This window comes from Bubalus bubalis, chromosome 16 (assembly GCF_019923935.1).
Source record: "Bubalus bubalis isolate 160015118507 breed Murrah chromosome 16, NDDB_SH_1, whole genome shotgun sequence".
Taxonomy (NCBI): domain Eukaryota; kingdom Metazoa; phylum Chordata; class Mammalia; order Artiodactyla; family Bovidae; genus Bubalus; species Bubalus bubalis.
The window spans coordinates 11,589,052-11,609,198 of NC_059172.1; the positions used below are offsets into that span (position 1 = coordinate 11,589,052).

The following is a 20,147-nucleotide window of genomic DNA, read 5'->3' on the forward strand; positions in this document are numbered from 1 at the left end:
ACTCTGATCTTTAGGCCCTGCCAAGCTTCCCCACATTTTACTACACCTAGCCATATTCTTTGTAGTTATCTCTGGTGCTGGTTCTCTTCCTGGACAAGACCTCTGTCTAAATTCTTCTGCACAATTATGGTATAAATCTCTCCTGGAGTCTTATGGGCTTTCACTGACTTCTGCTCTAAGTGATCCAAAAGTGGCACGTGGTGGGGTGGGGTAGGTGGAGTTGTTGCAGGAAGGGGGACCCCTTCCAGGGCCCCAAACTGGGCTCTTGTCTAACACTCAGAAATGAATTGTCCGAGGAGACACATGTGCTGACAAAACAAGAGATTTTATTGGGAAAGGGCACCTGGGTGGAGAGCAGCAGGGTAAGGGAACCCAGGAGAACAGCTCTGCCACATGGCTCGCAGTCTCGGGTTTTATGGTGATGGGGTTAGTTTCCGGGTTGTCTTCAGCCAATCTCTCTGACTCAGAGTCCTTCCTGGTGGTGCACGCCGTGTTAAGCCAAGATGGATGCCAGAGAGCAGGATTCTGGGAGGTGGTCGGACACGTGGTGTCTCCTTTTGACCTTTCCCGAACTCTTCCGGTTGGTGGTGGCTTATTAGTTCTGTGTTCCTTAGCAGGACCTCCTGTCGTAAAACAACTCATGCAAATGGTTACTATGGTGCCTGGCCAGGGTGGATGGTTTCAATCAGTGTGCTTCCCCTAACAGAGTTATTTCAAAAGTCTTTATCCCTAAATAAGGATTTAAAGGTGAAATTCTGGCCGGAGTTCTCTGGTGAGGTGGCAGCAATCAAGAATGGTGGTTCTTCTTATGTACACACTGCTATACTTGAAATGGATAACCAACAAGGATCTACTGTACGGCACAGGGAACTCTGCTCAGTGTTATGTGGCACCCCAGACGGGAGGGGAGTTTAGGGGAGAATGGATACATGTATATATGTATGGCTGAGTAGCTCTGCTGTGCACCTAAAATTATCGCAAAATTGTTAATTGGCTATGCTGCTGCTGCTGCTAAGTCACCTCAGTCATGTCCAACTCTGTGTGACCCCATGGACTGCAGCCTACCAGGCTCCTCCATCCATGGGATTTTCCAGGCAAGAGTACTGGAGTGGGTTGCCATTGCCTTCTCCATAATTGGCTATATTCCAATATAAAATAAATAGTGAGTGTATGCATAATCACTCAGTCATGTCTGACTCTTTGTGACCCCTTGGACTGTAGCCCGCCAGGTTCCTCTGTCCATGGGATTCTCCAGGCAAGAATATCGGGGTGGGTAGCCTATCCTTTCTCCAGTGGATCTTCCCAACCCAGGGATTGAACCCAGGTCTTCTGCATTGCAGGCGGATTCTTTACCCTTGGGGCTTCCCTGATAGTCCAGTTGGTAAAGAATCCACCTGCAATGCAGGATACCCTGGTTCGTATCCTGGATCAGGAAGAGCCATTGGAGATGGGATAGGCTACCCACTCCATTATTCTTGGGCTTCCCTGGTGGTTCAGCTGGTAAAGAATCTGCCTGCGATGAGGGAGACCTGCGTTCGATCCCTGGGTTGGGAAGATCCCCTGGAGAAGGGAAAGGCTATCCACTCCAGGATTCTGGTCTGGAGAATTCCATGGACTACATATATAGTCCATGGGGTGGCAAAGTTGGGCACAACTGAGCGACTTTCACTTTTCACTTAGAGAAAAAATGGTGACTCTGGTGCTGGGTTCTCAACCCTGTGACTCATCACCTTGTCATCCTTAATCTTTGTTGTGAGAAAGGCATGGCCTCACCTCTGGGCCTTTCTCAATATGTGTGGCCAGAAGAACTAGCTGATACCCCCAGGAGATCATGAATTCACCAGCCAAAATAACCAGACACCGGAGTAGAAAGATTTCCCCACAAAAGAGATGACACAAATCTGGTTAACAGTTACCATCTGAAGCAAAATTATTTGAACAGATAAAAAGAAAATTTAACAGAGGTATGACAAATACACTTAAGGAAATAAAGGAAGATATTAGTAATCTTCCAAAATGGAACCAAGTGAAAATAACAGGTTTGAAAAAAATATAACAGTTGAAAAAAAAAAGAAGAAGCTATTACTTTCTTTTACAGCAGAATCTGGGTATGGATATGTTCTAAAGAGATTAAGTGGGAAGAAGAGGAGAACCAGAGAAGAGGAGAACCAAAGCAGGTACCACACAACCGCTCATTCTTTGTTGCCTGTACATGGCATGTAAGCTTTTGCCAGTTAGCTTACATGCTCCAACCAGAGGTGTTCTTAAGTGAGTCGACTACCACCTTGGCTAAGTTAGGAGACAAGTTAGTCTGACTTACTCTCTCCCCTCTATTGAATTTATCATCAATATCATATCATTTCACCTTAATTGGATACATTTTGCACTTGTTTTATTGCAGTTAACTCACTGGTAAAAATAGGGCTTCCCTGGTGGCTCAGCAGTAAAGAATTCCCCTGCAATGCAAGAGATGCGGTTTTGATCCCTGGGTCGGGAAGATCCCCTGGAGAAGAAAATGGCAACCCACTCCAGTATTCTGACCTGGGAGGTCCCATGGACATAGGAACCTGGCAGGCTACAGTCCATGGAGTTGCAAAAGAGTCAGACACAACTTAGCAACCGCTGCTGCTGCTGCTAAGTCGCTTCAGTCGTGTCCGACTCTGTGCCACCCTATAGGCGGCAGCCCACTAGACTCCCCCATCCCTGGGATTTTCCAGGCAAGAACACTGGAGTGGGTTGCCATTTCCTTCTCCAATGCACGAAAGTGAAAAGTGAAAGTGAAGTTGCTCAGTCGTGTCCGACTCTTCGTGACCCCATGGACTGCAGCCTGCCAGGCTCCTCCGTCCATGGGATTTTCCAGGCAAGACTACTGGAGTGGGGTGCCATCGCCTTTTCCAACTTAGCAACTAAACAAAAACAAAGCAGGATAATACCTATCGTGTCTATTACAGGCACTGTTTATTTCATCTAGCCACCCAACACTCATCTGATGAGTGCTGGAGCTGGTACAGAATTTTAAAAAATGAAATACTACCTCTGCTCTTAAGGAATTATTAATATAATCTAGTAATGGAGACGAGCACACACACATGAATATACAACGATGATGTTGTAATGAAGGTCATACAGCTGACTACAGTCAAGGTTAGGACTCAAATGTGGGATATTTTGACCATTAGACTCTGTTCTTACCCTAGTGATCAGTGCATTGTATGTGTGTTTAATGAAAGATGCGTACATTCATGTATTTCCAGTAGTGTGTGATTTAGGAGCAGAAGCTGAAACATGTTTATTGCTTATCTTGCCAACTGCAGCTCTGCATGAAGACTCATGAGGCTTTGTGTAAGCAGTCTTTCAAAGTTAGGTGCACGCACAGAAGGAATTATTCCTCTGCAGGAGTTTCAGAAGCACTGGAGCAGCATTTGAACAGATTCAGTGCTCTAAAAAACCCACGCACAGTAACAATAAATTGAGTCCAAAGTCACACAAAATTTAGCTGCAAAATTGTAATAAAGTCTCATACTCACAGGGTATTCATGGTAGTTGGATTCCTACAGATTGATGATTGCTATGTTTTGCAATCTGGGAGGGCTCACTTCTGATTAAGAGAGATACTTTCCTAGGTTGAGATTGGGAAAAAACTAGGAATTACTGAATCCTGCTATTTCCTCATAGGTTCATTTTGTCTGAGTTCCCTAAAGTGATTAGCTTCACAGGATTTTGCTGGTCCTTTCTACCAAACTTTCTCAGCATATATAAGAGTATCAGAAACACAAGACAATCTTCCATCAATGTCACATTGTTTAACATACGGCAGTGTCAAACATGCATATCATAACACATCAGGTTCTTTTTTCAGGCCTTTCACGCATACTCTTCTCTGGCTGGAGTTGCCTTTCTCCCACTTACTATCCCCAGAGAGAGCTGTGCATCTCATGCTTCAGGTCTCAGTTTTGATGCTACCTCCCATCCCAACATTGCGTTCAACCTTGACCTTCTTTCATTCATTCATCCGTTTTACTGAACACATTCATAGATACCTCAACTGTTGTATGACAGGCACTGTTAACTTGTAATTGTTAAAGGATACAATGGTGGGCAAAAGCAGAAAAGATTCTTGCCCTCTTGGGGCTTACAGTGAGGAGATGAAAGAAGACTAAGGAGTATCCATGCAAGGAAACATAAAGTTGCAACTGTGAAGGCGCCGTGAAGAGGAAGTGTCCCACGCCATGAGAAAGAATCAGCGTCTAACGCTTCAGGCTGGACGGACAGGACTTCCCTGAAGAGGTGAGAACAGCACCTCGTTTTTCAACTTCATGGCTGTTATGGATTTAATTGTGTCCCCCTCCTCCACAATTTGTGTGTTGACGTCCCAATCCCTACTTCCTCAGAATGTGACTGTATTTGGAGATAGGGCCAAAGGTAATTAAGGTAAAATGAAGTCATATGCATGGGCTCTAATCCTATACAGCTGATGTCCTAGTATGAGGCGATTAGAACACAGACTACACACAGGCAGCCATGGGACGCAGAGGAAGGGGACACAGCACAGGACACAGAGAGACGGAACTCTGCGAACCAAGGACAGAGGCCTCGGAAACCAACCTGTTGACATCTTGATCTGGGACTTTTATCTTCCAGAATTGTGAGTCCCTTGGACAAAGGAGAAAAGGAAAGATATAAGCATCTGAATGCAGAGTTCCAAAGAATAGCAAGAAGAGATAAGAAAGCCTTCTTCAGCGATCAATGCAAAGAAATAGAGGAAAACAACAGAATGGGAAAGACTAGGGATCTTTTCAAGGAAATCAGAGATACCAAAGGAACATTTCATGCAAAGATGAGCTCGATAAAGGACAGAAATGGTATGGACCTAATAGAAGCAGAAGATATTAAGAAGAGATGGCAAGAATACACAGAAGAACTGTACAAAAAAGATCTTCACGACCCAGATAATCACGATGGTGTGATCACTGACCTAGAACCAGACATCCTGGAATGTGAAGTCAAGGGGGCCTTAGAAAGCATCACTACGAACAAAGCTAGTGGAGGTGATGGAATTCCAGTTGAGCTATTCCAAATCCTGAAAGATGATGCTGTGAAAGTGCTGCACTCAATATGCCAGCAAATTTGGAAAACTCAGCAGTGGCCACAGGACTGGAAAAGGGCAGTTTTCATTCCAATCCCAAAGAAAGGCAATGCCAAAGAATGCTCAAACTACCGCACAATTGCACTCATCTCACATGCTAGTAAAGTGATGCTCAAAATTCTCCGAGCCAGGCTTCAGCAATATGTGAACCGTGAACTTCCTGATGTTCAAGCTGGTTTTAGAAAAGGCAGAGGAACCAGAGATCAAATTGCCAACATCCGCTGGATCATATAAAAAGCAAGAGAGTTCCAGAAAAACATATATTTCTGCTTTACTGACTATGCCAAAGCCTTTGACTGTGTGGATCACAATCAAGTGTGGAAAATTCTGAAAGAGATGGGAATACCAGACCACCTGATCTGCCTCTTGAGAAATTTGTATGCAGGTCAGGAAGCAACAGTTAGAACTGGACATGGAACAATGGACTGGTTCCAAATAGGAAAAGGATTTCATCAAGGCTGTATATAGTCACCCTGTTTATTTAACTTATATGCAGAGTACATCATGAGAAACGCTGGACTGGAAGAAACACAAACTGGAATCAAGAGTGCCGGCAGAAATATCAATAACCTCAGATATGCAGATGACACCACCCTTATGGCAGAAAGTGAAGAGGAACTAAAAAGCCTCTTGATGAAAGTGAAAGTGGAGAGTGAAAAAGTTGGCTTTAAGCTCAACATTCAGAAAACGAAGATCATGGCATCTGGTCCTACCACTTCATGGGAAATAGATGGGGAAACAGTGGAAACAGTGTCAGACTTTATTTTTCTGGGCTCCAAAATCACTACAGATGGTGACTGCAGCCATGAAATTAAAAGATGCTTACTCCTTGGAAGGAAAGTTATGACCAACCTAGATAGCATATTGAAAAGCAGAGACATTACTTTGCCAACAAAGGTCTGTCTAGTCAAGGCTATGGTTTTTCCAGTGATCATGTATGGATGTGAGAGTTGGACTGTGAAGAAGGCTGAGCACCGAAGAATTGATGCTTTTGAACTGTGGTGTTGGAGAAGACTCTTGAGAGTTCCTTGGACTGCAAGAAGATCCAACCAGTCCATTCTGAAGGAGATCAGCCCTGGGATTTCTTTGGAAGAAATGATGCTAAAGCTGAAACTCCAGAATTTTGGCCACGTCATGCAAAGAGTTGACTCATTGGAAAAGACTCTGATGCTGGGAGGGATTGGGGGCAGGAGGAGAAGGGGACGACAGAGGATGAGATGGCTGGATGACATCACTGACTCGATGGACGTGAGTCTGAGTGAACTCCGGGAATTGGTGATGGACAGGGAGGCCTGGCCTGCTGCGATTCATGGGGTCGCAAAGAATCGGACACGACTGAGCGACTGATCTGATCCGATCTGGACAGCAAGGAGATCCAACCAGTCCATCCTAAAGGAAATCAGTCCTGAGTATTCATTGGAAGGACTGATGAGGAGGCTGAAACTCCAATACTTTGGCCACCTGATGCGAGGAAATGACTCTATGGAAGAGACCCTGATGCTGGGAAAGACGGGAGGAGAAGGGGACGACAGAGGATGAGATGGTTGATGGCATCATTGACTCAATGGACATGAGTTTGGGTGAACTCCGGGAGTTGGTGATGGACAGGGAGGCCTGGCGTGCTGCAATCCATGGGGTCGAAAAGAGTCGAATATGACTGAGCAACTGACCTGAACTAAAATGATCTATATGGTTTGCGATGTCTTGTTAAGGCAGCCCTAGAAAACAAACACAGTGGTACTTAGAATTTTAAAATTTTATTTAATTTTTCTTTTACTCATTTTGTTGGCTTCCCCCATTGACTTGGGAGGGTTGAATCTGTCTTCTTCACTATTGTATTTCAGCATCTAGCACAGAGCTGAACATAATGTTTCCTCAAGAAATATTTGTTGCACGTTGACAAAGGACACAGATGTGAGTATCTCACTTTGTCACTGAGAATCCTGGTTGACTTGGGATTCTGCATGGCCACTCTCTTCCTCTACTCACATGGATACTCTGCTCTATCTGTGAGACCTTGGGTTACATGCTTCACCTGGGGTCTGTTCTTGGCATTTCTTGAAACTCAGAGGAAATGACTCACTTCACACTTTTTCTTGGAGAAGAAACATCTGGATGAGTCTCCATTAGGGTAGCTTATTCATTCCTTTTCCAGTTTTTGCCCACAGCACATTCTGAATTTTCTGATTCAACAAATTTTCTGATTCATCTACCTTTCTGATAGATCCCTGTGGAAGTGCTGTTTTCTCACTTCTGCCAGCTCCATCTCCAGTTATTGTTGGGATCTGCTTTGCTGGTTCCACTCCCCAGGAGTCCACGGGCCTCATATGTATCTCCAGCTGTCACATTACTTCTAGCCTGTACTTTGTTTGAAAGCTGCTTACAGTTTTCACAGAGAAGGAGACATTTCTTTCCCCTGGAGAATACCAATTTTCCCCCTTTCTCCTTTTGAATATGTTAAACTGGTAAAAATTTGGGGTCCTGAAATCTGCGGCTTACAAGGAATATGAATTTGAGAAATGTATGTAAATCTCTTTAAGCTTAAGTTTCCTCCTCTTCAAAAGGAAGTATTAATAGTAATTTCATGAATTAAGAGAGAGGTTGAACCTAGAAAGCTCAATACATTTAGCAAATAATGATAGGATGATAATGAAAAAATAGCTATTTTTGGCTTCTTGTAAAATTTTTTTTTTTTTTATCATGGAAAATTTCAAACAACCCTATACACATAGAGAGAATATAATCACATAACCATCACTCACATGGCCAGTCTCACTCTCCATATACCCTCAGAGGATGATATGTTTACTGGAGACAGATTGTTTTCAGGCTCCTTTAGAAACCCTTTATCCTACAGTTAATCTGAAAGAAACTTTTGCTATGGTCCTCCAACAACATTTGGATTTGAGATTTCTGTTTCTTCCTTGTTTAACTCTTGGACTATTGGCATGGTGATAAAACCTTATTCGTTGAGATACATTAGAGGAAAGAGGTTGAAATCTAATTTAGTTAAGAACTTCTCAACCATTTCAAGACAATTGTAGTTTTATGATTTTAAAAATCTTATAGTAACTCAAGTTAAACTAGCTACTGGAAAGCCAAGGTCTTAGGGGATCTATCTTGATGGCTATTAGATGTTTAAAGGAATATTTTAATTGTTTGTAAACATGTGCTTATAAAAAGCTCCTTTTTCTTAAACGAGGAGGTTAAATATGTTCCTTGGAATTTATCTTTTAAGGAAATGTTGCTATCTGAAAATTTCAGAATACAGCCAATGGTGGGTCAAGATAAAATTGCCTTTCATTCACTGCACAATTATGCAAGTAGTTATAAACACTTCTATTATCTATTGAATATCTACCCTCTGTCAGGTCTTAACCTAATCTTATTTCATTTAAAATTTCACTGCCATTTCCTCGTGGCATTATCCTTATTGTAAACTCATAGAGGAGCTTCCCTGGTGGTCTAGTGGTGAAGAATCCTCCTACCAATGGAGGGGACACGGGTTTGACCCCTGGTCTGGGAAGATGCCACACGCCGCAGAGCAGCTAAAGCCTGTGCCCCACAGTTCCTGAGCCAGCGCTGCAGCTGCTGAAGGTCACGTGTCTACAGCCATCACTCTGCCACAAGAGAAGCCACTGCAGTGAGAAGCCTGTGCACCGCAACCAAGAGTAGACCCCACTCTCCATGACTAGAGAAAGCTGACACATAGCAGCGAAGACCCAGTGCAGCCAAAAAAAAACAACCAAAAAAACCCACTAAAAAATTAAAATGTTTGCCTAAGTTCATAAGTCTATGGAAGAATGGGAATCTGAACCAGTTCTTACTAACTTCAAAGCCCATGTCTGCTCTTCTATGCCTTGCTTCAAGCTAACAGCAGATGCAAACTCACATGTGACTGACCATCATCAAATGCTTGAGAGCTCCAAGAGAGGTAAGTGTGAAGTGTTTGGGGACTCTAGGGCTGGACAGAGCAGGGTACCACTAACTGACCGTAAGGCTTCCTTCAAGGTTGATGGGCCTTGAAGGATGATTAGGGGAGAAAAATTAAAACAATCTGTGTTCAGTGAAAAGTGGTTATGTTTTTGTGGGGCAAGAGGTGCTTTTGATAAAAGTGTATAGAGTGAATAGGATAGAAGGCTGTGCCCTGGGAGCTAACAATCTGGGTTCAGATCCTAGCTCTCTGTCTCAGACAAGCTTGTCAAGTGCTTTAACTGCTGCAAAATTGTTTCCTCGGAGGTAAAATGAAAGTAATTATAGTTCATATCTCATAAGGAATAAGTTAAAAGAGATGACACATATAAAGCATTTAGCACATTGCCTGGTACATTTTAGTTACTTTCATTATAGGAAAAAAAAATCTTAAAAAATGGTTGGGCAATTTGTTTCCTTAAGGATTGGTCACAATCTTAAAACAAAGCTTCTATGTCATCCTAGCTTTTTAAAAATTCTTTGGTGTTCCTAAGCAATACGTGAACCGTGAACTTCCAGATGTTCAAGCTGGTTTTAGAAATGGCAGAGGAACCAGAGATCAAATTGCCAATATCCGCTGGATCATTGAAAAAGCAAGAGAGTTCCAGAAAAACATCTATATCTGCTTTATTGACTATGCCAAAGCCTTTGACTGTGTGGATCACAATAAACTGTGGAAAATTCTGAAAGAGATGGGAATCCCAGACCACCTGACCTGCCTCTTGAGAAACCTATATGCAGGTCAGGAAGCAACAGTTAGAACTGGACATGGAACAACAGACTGGTTCCAAATAGGAAAAGGAGTCCATCAAGGCTGTATATTGTCACCCTGTTTATTTAACTTCTATGCAGAGTACATCATGAGAAACACTGGGCTGGAAGAAGCACAAGCTGGAATCAAGATTGCCAGGAGAAATATCAATAACCTCAGATATGCAGATGACACCACCCTTATGGCAGAAAGTGAAGAGGAACTAAAGAGCCTCTTGATGAAAGTGAAAGAGGAGAGTGAAATAGTTGGCTTAAAGCTCAACATTCAGAAAACGAAGATCATGGCATCTGGGCCCATCACCTCATGGGAAATAGATGGGGAAACAGTGGAAACAGTGTCAGACTTTATTTTTGGGGGCACCAAAATGACTGCAGATGGTGATTGCAGCCATGAAATTCAAAGATGCTTACTCCTTTGAAGGAAAGTTATGACCAACCTAGATAGCATATTCAAAAGCAGAGACATTACTTTGCCAACAAAGGTCCGTCTAGTCAAGGCTATGGTTTTTCCAGTAGTCATGTATGGATGTGAGAGTTGGACTGTGAAGAAAGCTGAGCGCCAAAGAATTGATGCTTTTGAACTGTGGTGTTGGAGAAGGCTCTTGAGAGTCCCTTGGACTGCAAGGAGATCCAACCAGTCCGTTCTAAAGGAGATCAGTCCTGGGTGTTCTTTGGAAGGAATGATGCTAAAGCTGAAACTCCAGTACTTTGGCCACCTTATGTGAAGAGTTGACTCATTGGAAAAGACTCTGATGCTGGGAGGGATTGGGGGCAGGAAGAGAAGGGGACAACAGAGGATGAGATAGATGGCTGGAAGGCATCACTGACTCAATGGACATGAGTTTGAGTGAACTCCGGGAGTTGGTGATGGACAGGGAGGCCTGGCGTGCTGTGATTCATGGGGTCGCAAAGAGTTGGACATGACTGAGCAACTGAACTGAACTCAACTGATACAAACCTTTGTTGAGGGGCAGTGAAAATTCCAATGGACATGTGTTCCCTCTTTATTTTAGAAATCCTCCAGACCACTTTTTTTTTTTTTTTTGCCAGCTCAAAGGAGATACTTCTTATTCTTGACTTCACTAATCCCTTGCATTCCATCCCCAAGCCATTCTTGGCATGTTTCTGTGGTCCAGCCTTGGTTTCCCTCAGATATGATCATTGGTGTTCCTCTTCTGTGGCTGTGGAGTCCTGCTCTCATCACAGCCTCTCTATTAAGAGTGGGAATGAGACAACTTCAAGGCTATGCTGGGAGGAAGTCCCAGCCTCAGGTTTCCTCTCAGGACTTGCTCCATATGTTATTCCCTTTCTTGTCTATTTTTTTTTCCTATTTTTAAAATTCTCTCTCTCTGTGTCCTTCTCCATAGCTCATAAATATGACCCGGTTAAGTTGAAAAAAATTGTCCCTTGACCCTGAGTACACTTCTAGGCACCTCTAATAATCTGTTTTCTTTCCAATACGAGATCTATGCAGGCATGGTCTATAGATGCTGGCTCCACATATCATCTTCTTTTTGAAAAAAAAATTATTGAAGAATAGTTGATTGACAATGTCATGTTAATTTCTGCTATACAGCAAATTGATTCATATATATATATTCTTTTTCATTATGGTTTATCATGGGATATTGAACTATATGAATATAGTTCCCTGTGCTCCACAGTAGTATCTTGCTGTTTATCCATCCTAAATGTAATAGTTTGCATCTGTTAATCCGGAACTTCCAATCCTTCCCTTCCCCAAGCCCTTCCGCCTTGGCAGCCATAAGCCTGTTCTCTATGTCTGTGAGTCTGCTTCTGTCTTGTAGACGTTTTCATTTGTATTGAGTTTTAGATCCCACCATCCACTTTTATTCCTCTTGATGAATTTCATCCCTTTCTGCCAGCTGGAATATCCCATCACCACATCCTCTCTTCTCTACCTCAACTCCTGTGTATCTTACATTCATCTTTCATGATCTTGTCAAACACCACCTTCCCTATGAATTATTTCCTAAACCTACTGTCTTAGTTGATTCAGGCTGCTCTAACAAAACACCACAGATTGGGTGGCTTAGAAAGAGCGCACACTCATTTCTCAGCCTTCTGGAGGATGAGAATTCCAAGATCAAGACATTGGTGGATTCAGTGACTGATAAGGACTAGTTTTCTGGTTCCTTCTGTCCTCAGATAGCGGAAAGGGTGTGGCAGTTTTCTGGAGCCTCTGTTATAAGGGCACTAATCCTACGCCCCTGCTCAGTAGTGTCTGACTGCGGCCCCATGGACTATACCCTGCCAGGCTCCTCTGTTCATGGAATTTTCCAGACAAAAATACTGGAGTGGGTTGCCATTTTCTACTCCAGGGGATTGTCCTAACCCAGGGATCAAACCTGCAATTCTTGCGTCTCCTTCATTGGCAGGCAGATTCTTTACCACTAGTGCCAGCTGGGAAGCCCTAATACTATCCATGAGGGGTCCTCATTAATGGCCCAATCACCTCCCAAGATCTCATTCAAATACCATCACATTGGGGATTAGGTTTCAACATAAGGATTTTGAGGGAATGCAAAATTCAGTATATAGCACCTGTATAGGATGAATTGTGAGACTGTTCCCACCTGGAATTTAAATCTGTACTAGCCCACTTATTTACATTTGAATACTAACTTCAATCAATTGCTTGTGGTTCAGTGCTAGAATAATAGGTTGAGAAGGATTCTGAGGTCAAATCTGGGATTTGGGGAAGGCATACTGTGAGCAATCAGTAAAGTTTTTCTTAATGAGAAAGATTCTTTGTGAGCAACATGTAAACTATTTTGTTTTCCATAAACAGACCTCTGTCCTAGCAACTATGTAACAGTGAAAGTGAAAGTTGCTCAGTCGTGTCTGACTCTTTGAGACCCCATAGACTATACAGTCCATGGAATTCTCCAGTCAAGAACACTGTACACAGCCTTTCCCTTCTCCAGGGGATCTTCCCAACCCAGGAATTGAACCTGCATTGCAGGTGGATTCTTTACCAGCTGAGCCACCAGGGAAGCCCAAGAATACTGGAGTGGGTAGCCTAGCCCTTCTCCAGGGGATCTTCCTGACTCAGGAATCAAACCAGGGTCTCCTGCATTGCAGGCAGATTCTTTACCAGCTGAGCTACCAGGGAAGTCCTATGTAACATTCAGCTCAGTTCAATTCAGCCGCTCAGTCGTGTCTGACTCTTTGCGACCCCATAAATTGCAGCATGCCAGGCCTCCCTGTCTATCACCAACTCCCGGAGTTTATTCAAACTCATGTCCATCAAGTCAGTGATGCCATCCAGCCATCTCATCCTCTGTTGTCCCCTTCTCCTCCTGCCCCCAATCCCTCCCAGCATCAGAGTTTTTTCCAATGAGTCAACTCTTCGCATGAGGTGGCCAAAGTATTGGAGTTTCAGCTTTAGCATCATTCCTTCCAAAGAACACCCAGGACTGATCTCCTTTAGGATGGACCGGTTGGATCTCCTTGCAGTCCAAGGGGCTCTCAAGAGTCTTCTCCAACACCACAGTTCAAAAGCATCAATTCTTTGGTGCTCAGCTTTCTTCACAGTCCAACTCTCACATCCATACATGACTACTGGAAAAACCATAGCCTTGACTAGATGGACTTTTGTTGGCAAAGTAATGACTCTGCTTTTTAATATGCTATCTAGGTTGGTGATAACTTTCCTTCCAAGGAGTAAGCGTCTTTGAATTTCATGGCTGCAATCACCATCTGCAGTCATTTTGGAGCCCCCAAAAATAAAGTCTGACACTGTTTCCACTGTTTCCCCATCTATTTCCCATGAGGTGATGGGCCCAGATGCCATGATCTTCGTTTTCTGAATGTTGAACTTTAAGCCAACTATTTCACTCTCCTCTTTCACTTTCATCAAGAGGCTTTTGAGTTCCTCTTCACTTTCTGCCATAAGGGTGGTGTCATCTGCATATCTGAGGTTATTGATATTTCTCTTGGCAATCTTGATTCCAGCTTGTGCTTCTTCTTGCATTCATTTGCTTTGCATATTTACCTTGCTATACGTGTGAGTCCCCCCTGAGTAAGGCTCTGGTTTGTCTTTTCACCTCAGCAACAAGCACAACCTTTCAGCATATATTAATAGTAACCCTCAGATTTTGCTGAATAAATGAAAATGGAGCTTTTGCTTTCCCGCTTCTAATTCTCTTGCGGTATGTTACTCTCGCTCTGCCTTTAGTTTGCACAATCCCACATGTCGATTTCACCTAAAGAAGTGTTTTTCCAACCACTTTTGGTGCAGAAAACTTCACCCAAAGGAAATCTCATCCTAAAGCAGGATGCCTAAAACACAGAGTTCTTGTTCAGGAGAAGGAGATGGGGGATGGTCCTCAGTCTTGACCCTCTCCATTCCCCTCACCCTGTTTCCTCTTGAACCACCTGAAATCAGAGCAGTGGTTCCTAAAGTGCGGTCTGTAAACTAGCAGCACCTGCAGAACTTGGGAATCTACTAGAAATGCAGACTCTGCTCTTCCCTGTGCTGTGCTCTTAGTCGCTCAGTCGTGTCCGACTCTTTGCAACCCCATGGACTGTAGCCCTCCAAGCTCCTCTGTCCATGGAATTTTCCAGGCAGGAATACTGGAGTGGATAGTCATGCCTGCTTCCAGGGTATATTCCCAACCCAGGGATCAACTTGGTGTCCTAAGTCTCCTGCACTGGCAGGTGGATTCATTACCACTGAGCCACCTGGGAAGCCCCAAGTAACTAAACTTGCCATCAGTTTGCCTGCTAAGTCGCTTCAGTCCCATCCAACTCTTTGCAGTCCTAAGGACTGTAACCTGCCAGGCTTCTCTGTCCATGAGATTCTCCAGGCAGGAATACTGGAGTGTGTTGCCATGTCTGCCTCCAGGGTATCTCCCCAACACAGGGATCGAACCCACATCTCCTGCCTTGCAGGCGGATTCTTTAGCACCAGTGCCACCTGGGAAACCACCTGGGAAGGCCGCCGTTTAAACATTGGCTAAACTGAGCCGCAGGTGCATTGCTGAGCGGGCGGACTTGGGGCGGTGCCTTTAACACCCTTACCCCTCCCAGCAAGGGAAAAAACGGAAACGGAAGCTGAGCATGCTCTTCTCTGAGCCCCGAGGCCTGGTGGGGCAGCTGCCACAGAAGGAAGCGTTAGTGTGGGGCAAGAGGAATGACTGTTAAGGTAAATGATTATTTTCCTTATAGCGTGTAAACACAGCACACCCCCCTCTCCCTCGCTTCCAAGACTATAAACATTGTCACTCATGAGGCCTCCTTAGATGTCAATATAGTGTCAAAAGTGACAAGTGTTTTCCGTTTGAGTTTCTCTCATCTCACCGCAGGTGAGAAATTTCAGGAGGTAGGGCTGAAAGTGACAAAGTATACGCATTCCCTGCCTGGGAAGAATGATGGGTTAGTGCCCATATTCATTTAGACCAACAGTGGCGTCTTCCCTCCAGTGGATCCTCTTTCTTGGAACTAGAGCGCTGCTGAAGCGCCGCTGAAGCAGTGAAGCCGAGGAGCAAGGAAAGAAATTAAGTTGCTACAAGACCATGAAGCCACCGAGGAATAAAAAGGGCACCCACTTCAGCAGTCTGAGCCCAGCAAGCTGAGTTTTGCAGTTGAAGTTGTGCGTGGCAAATTCCAAGCCAAGGTGGATCATTTAATGTGTTTTTTGCTTGGGAACCCTGGCTCTGGGTATAACGTTATGGACTAACTTCTGACCACGTGGAGCTCGCTGAAGATTTTACGGTGACCTGTTACCAGATGTATCACTGGCTTCGGAGTGGGCTGAGTCCACAAATTTTGTACTTCAACTTTAACCCCAAAGCTAGCCGTAAGGATATGGGGATCTGGCCGAAGACAGTTTCAGTCTGCTTTGACCAGAGACAAAGGAGCGTCTATCTGTACTGTTGAGTGGGGGGAAGGAATACCAGGATTGGGGAGGGGTGATCCTGCAGTATTTCAACAAGTATAGCAGCATCCATTTAGATGGCTGTTCTTCAGTCTATAATGTTCAGAATCCAATTCCAAGAGACAAGATGGAATGTTTGTTTCTGGGAGAAACTCTTCTGTACATATATCTTCTCTTTCCTGATGACGCGGACTTGCTCAACCTTGATAAATATGTGTTTATAATATAGAGAGTCATCCCCTGCGTATCTGGACTTTAGCTTAAAAGGTTTGGAACAATCCCCAATTATGAGACTTGTCTAGATTGAACTTTATGTATGGTAGAATTTAAAAAAAAAATCATAAATGGGCAAGCCAGTTGCTTACGCATAAAGTTAGTCATCATTTGACCTTTAGCCATGAGGATGTGCAGCCTAGCTGACTACTGTCAGCCAAACAAGTTCCAAATCTGGACTGAAGATGTCAGGTCGGATGGACGGCTGGAGTCCAGGAAGGCAAGGTACCTATGGGTTTTTCAGGGCAGATGTTGGTGGTTTTGAATCCGTCCTCATGCATTTCTCTAGGTGGTAATTCAGGTTGACTTCAGGGTTCATTTCTGTTTGTATTTTCTAAATCGGGACCACTGTAAGAAGGAGGAATAAAATCAGCAAATTTTTGATTTATAGGAAACAAAACAAAAATCTACCAGCAACACAAAAATCCTGCCAAACAGCCTGATTTGTGTTTTCAATTAGCTCCTTTGGGGGGAAGCTGTACTGCTGTTGGGAGAAGAGAAAGGCTTGTAGCTGGTGACATAGTTGATGGACCCTGGCAATGGAGGCTAATGAGGAAGGCAGAGACAGACTAAATATGCCCTGTGGAAGGACATGGCTCCTGTTGAGCTTGGTCAGCTTGTGATTTAAAAAGATATTAAGGAAAAAATAATTGGTTGCAATTCCAGTGACACTTCCCTGTGCCATTCTCACTATTAATTGAGTTACCATACTGTGCCCAATAAAGTTTTAACAGAGCGAAGCATGGCAAATTTGTAGACCCAGCAGGTTGCTTATTGGGGTCGCGCAGTCTGGCTTCTGCTATGAGCATGGAGTGATGGGCTATCAACTTTACATTTACCCTCCAGCTGGGCTCTCTCAGCTGATGGGAAGAGCCAAGCCAGGTGACTGTACGCAATAAGTAAAAGGAACAACCTAGGAACCCATGCAGATCCATTGTGAGAGGTTTAATAATGATTATTTGGTTAGGCAGGTACTGGCTCAGAACAGAGGTTTTTGCAGGACAATGAATGAGAGCTCAGGTTCTGGAGTTGGTGATACCGGATGTGACAGTTTGAATTACTGTTCTGAAAATATTCCTCCCTCGATGTATAGCACTGTAGAGTTCTATACTTCCCTTCTACACTGGTGTTGAACTTGGCTGTGTGTGACCTGCTTTGGGATGTTAGCAGGGGTGATGGGAGCAGAGGCTTGAAATGTGCTTGTGTGCTTGGGCCTGCCCCCTTGTGCTTTGGTTACCCATTATAGGAAGGACATGGTTCTGGTAGCCACTCTTCTTTCAGCCTGGGATCCAGAGTAAGATAATGCAGCTGATCCACGGTCTGCAGCTGAGGGTAGCATATCAGCTGAATCAAAGTCGACCAACCTGCACATTCCTGAGCTTTGGCATAAACGCTGATGTTATAAGTTGCTGAGCATGGAAGTAGTTTGTTATGTCGCTGGTGTGAACACTTGAGTACAAATATCCCACCTGCTGCCTTCTTTTAGTACAGTTCTGGCAACATACCACCCTATTTAATAGTGTTATTTAAGCCTCAATTGTGTTATCCAAGCCTTAATTGTGTTACCGGCAGCTGGGGGCTTCCCAGGTGCTAGTGGTAAAGAACCCACCTGTCAATGCAGGAGATGTAAGAGAACTTGGGTTCGGTCCCTAAGTAGGGAGGATCCCCTGGAGTAGGGCATGGTAACTCACTCTAGTATTCTTGCCTGGAATAATCCCTTGGACAGAGGAGCCTGGTGGGCTATGGTCCATAGGGTCACAAAGAGTCGAACACAAGAGATCAAGCACCCGTGCACACACCCAGTATGGGCATAAATATGTTTCATTATATCTTGTATTTAATGAACATTATCGTTTGGAGCTATAAATATAATAATCATGGCTACAATTTATTGAGGACCTGTTACTCCCTGCCTGAATCTAACACAGATAGCTTGCCTCTTTGATATTTTGATTGATATTCCTTATAACTACAAGAGACAGTTATCAATATAACATTGTTGATGTAATATTATTATTACTATAGTATTTGTAATATACTATACAAATACTATAGAGTTGGGTTCTTTTCCTAGTCTGCTTTACCCTGCGGCTTATATTCTTTGCGCCATGCTAGACTTTTTCATCCACGTTTATTTCTACAATTAATGCACCATGATTAATGAGGCACTTTCACATTATCACATATAATCCTTCCAAAAACAAAGTTGGATGTACAGTGCTGTGGCCCCCCAAAAGACTTTTTTTCTGGCTTCTAGGAAATCAGCTTGGAATCAACACATGCCGATCCCTCTTGTTCGGAGTAATCACTTTAACATCACATAGGGAGCATCCTTTTAGAAGGGTTCAGTTCAGTTCAGTCGCTCAGTTGTGTCCAACTCTTTGTGACCCCATGGACTGCAAGCATGCCAGGCTTTCCTGTCCATCACCAGCTCCTGGAGCTTGGTCATATTCATGTGCATAGAGTCCGTGATGCCATCCAACCATCACATCCTCTGTCATCCCCTTCTCCTCCTGCCATCAATCTTCCCCAGCATCAGGGTCTTTTCCAAGGAGTCAGTTCTTTGCATCAGGTGGCCAAAGTATTGGAGTTTCAGTTTCAGCATCAGTCCTTTCAATGAATATTCGGGACTGATTTCCTTTAGGATGGACTGGTTGAGTCTCCTTGCAGTCCAAGGGACTCTTAAGAGTCTTCTCCAACACCACAGTTAAAAGCATCAATTCTTTGACACTCAGCTTTCTTTATAGTCCAGCTCTCACATCCATATGTGATGTGTTTAAAGCCATACAGGTTATTCTATTTAGGGTGGTGGGGTTTGTGTTTCTCAAGTCCCTGAGTGCATGCGTGCATGCTAAGTTCATTCAATTGTGTCCAACTCTTTGCAAACCTATGGACTGTAGCCCACCAGACTCCTCTGTCCTTGGGATTCTCCAAGCAAGAATACTGGAGTGGGTTGCCATGCCCTCCTCCTCCTGGGGATCTTCCTGACCCAGGGATCAAATCCACATCTCTTATGTCTCCTGCATTGGGAGGCATGTTCTTTACCATTAGCACCACCTGGGAAGCCCCTCTTAAAAGGGTTGTAAAACTAGTTAATTATATATATATGCTGAAATGTATAGAGATGAGACTTAAAGTTAACTCGAAAATGAATCAAAGTTTGTTGATGGATGTATAGAGGAAGACTAAATGGATGGATATATTCTTAGCTAAATATAGTCAAATGTTAATTAATTGATGTTTAACTATTAGTAAACCTAGGAGGTTGTAAATTTAAGAATATTTAAAACTTTCAAACATATAAACAAATGTTTTTCAAAAGAGTTTTGTCAAGTTACATTTTGACCAGTAATACATGGGACTATTGTATGCTTGTGAATAGTAACTGTTCTACTTTTCATTAGGGTAATACGAGAAAAATTCAATGTTATGTTTATACTTTGAATTCTTTTGGTTTTTAATGATTTGGAACATTTTCCCATGTTTTTCATTTATATTTCCTCTGTTAATTGTCTTATTCAGGTATGTCTGTTCTCCCATTCAAATTATAGTATTTTTCTCATCAAAAACAAATTAAAAAAAAGGGTAGGCAAGCAGTTCCATGTTTTGGAGGCAGTGACTGTAATCAGACCTTTTTAGTTTTGAGAGCGTCAGAAGAAAAGCATCCTGTTTCCTGGGTCAGGAAAGAAAGTGAACAGGTGGTTCTGGGTTGGAGAGACAGAGATAAACAAGAGTGATCCAGTGCTCCTGGGGCTGGATAGTTCCTTGGAAAGTGGCTAAATATGGGAACTACAAGCGTTGGTCATTAGATCTATAACTGGCAGAATTACAACTTTGTGGCTTTGTTGGTTGAGCCTAACTTTAAAGGGACTGAGACTTACTTCCTTTGAAGAGTGACTGCAGGCTGTGCTGAAATCTAAAGCAGTGTTTCCCTGCTTGATACCACAGCAGTGGATCCATGGCAATTTTCGTAAAGCACCAGCTCCAGCAAAGAAATGAGGGCAGGCCTTTTGGCTGATCAGACTCTATTTTCCATTTCCCTGGGTAAGAAAAACCTTTTTATGGGCCTCTAAACCCCTTGAG

At 43.5% G+C, this 20,147-nt stretch overlaps 1 long non-coding RNA gene across 2 annotated transcripts in view; it reads left to right on the forward strand.

Moving 5' to 3' along the window:
• The first annotated feature begins 14,776 nt into the window (after window positions 1-14,776).
• Window positions 14,777-20,147, forward strand: part of LOC123329712 — a 439,709-nt gene continuing 434,338 nt past the window's right edge. Inside the window, exon 1 of one of the 2 annotated variants that reach the window (XR_006545245.2) lies at window positions 14,777-15,059. This is a non-coding gene — a long non-coding RNA (uncharacterized LOC123329712). The remainder of the gene's footprint in view (window positions 15,060-20,147) is intronic. The other variant, XR_006545246.2, reaches the window with a different exon arrangement.